This window comes from Morone saxatilis, unplaced genomic scaffold (genome assembly GCF_004916995.1).
Source record: "Morone saxatilis isolate NCDOM2014 unplaced genomic scaffold, NCSU_SB_2.0 Contig2, whole genome shotgun sequence".
Lineage (NCBI taxonomy): Eukaryota > Metazoa > Chordata > Actinopteri > Moronidae > Morone > Morone saxatilis.
In genome coordinates, this window is record NW_023339762.1 from 7,012,024 (window position 1) to 7,013,231 (window position 1,208).

The window sequence follows — 1,208 nt, forward strand, 5'->3', positions numbered from 1 at the left end:
AGATTTCCAACTCTTCGCTACAGCAATGTATGTAGCACTTAAAGCTACTCACAGTCTACAAATAAAAGTGGAGTAGTCCGTCTTTCTAATAAACATTAATAAACTTAATTTATGCAGCACCTTTCTTGCAAGGTTATAAATTGGAACAATGTCAAGGGCACCAGAGGAGGGAGGTTTTTGTCTCCCACCACTTGTATAAAAATTGAAGGAAATATGCAGCAAGGTTGAATGTCAAACCTGATTGCAGCCCCTTATTAGCAAAGACCATAGTGGGAATGTACTCATCCCATAGGAAGCAATACATCAAATTACATCAAACTATATAACTGTATCACCATAAAAAGAAATTGCATTAACAAGACGAGATTTTAGTCAGAGGAGGGTCCAGCCTCATGTTACTCTAAGTGATTTCTTATGTTTTAAATTCTTTCAGACAGTTTGGTTATAATACATCTTGTGCTACAATTTTGGCCCACCCAGTGCTGCGTCATACATCAACTGTATAAGTATTTAACGTCTAATTTTTCAACAGGCAGAATGGACATATTTTCTCCTGCTGAGTGTAAAGCCAGGAGCATAAATTGTAACATTAGAAAAACATCAGAGCTGATGAATTGTGCACGTCTATTCTAAACAGTGCTGCTCACCAAAAACCTGAAGCATCAAAGCAGATGATGCTGTTAAAAATTGATATTTTTTGCATTTTTTGTGTATGTTCTAGGTGAATTTTGTCAACTTTGGGAGCCTAGTTTGTAGCCACACGGTAAACATAACTGAAAACCAAAAACGATTTATCTTCGAATGATGAGGGCAAGGTTACACAAGGTAAAGCCTCATTAAATCACACTTCCTCACCTTCATTCGGACATGAGTATAGGTGGTCTCTGTGCTGTGTCAGTGAACTTGTGTGATTCTTCAAAGGAAAAATTGGGAATCCAGATGTGCTTATATGTATTTATCTTATGTACATCAAAGAGTTTTAAATTTCCATCTTAAATAGTTTTGTTGCTTTGATTTACTGCCTGATATGTTTCTTGTTTTTGTATCTACATGAAAGCTAAATGAATGATTTATCATTTCCATTTCAGGCAAGCAAGTGCAGTAAAGACGTATATATATATCGCTTTAAAAACACAAGATGAGTTTGCACTGAAGTTCTTTAAAAAACAGAAGTCACATGACTGGAAAAAGGAGAATAAAAATGGAAA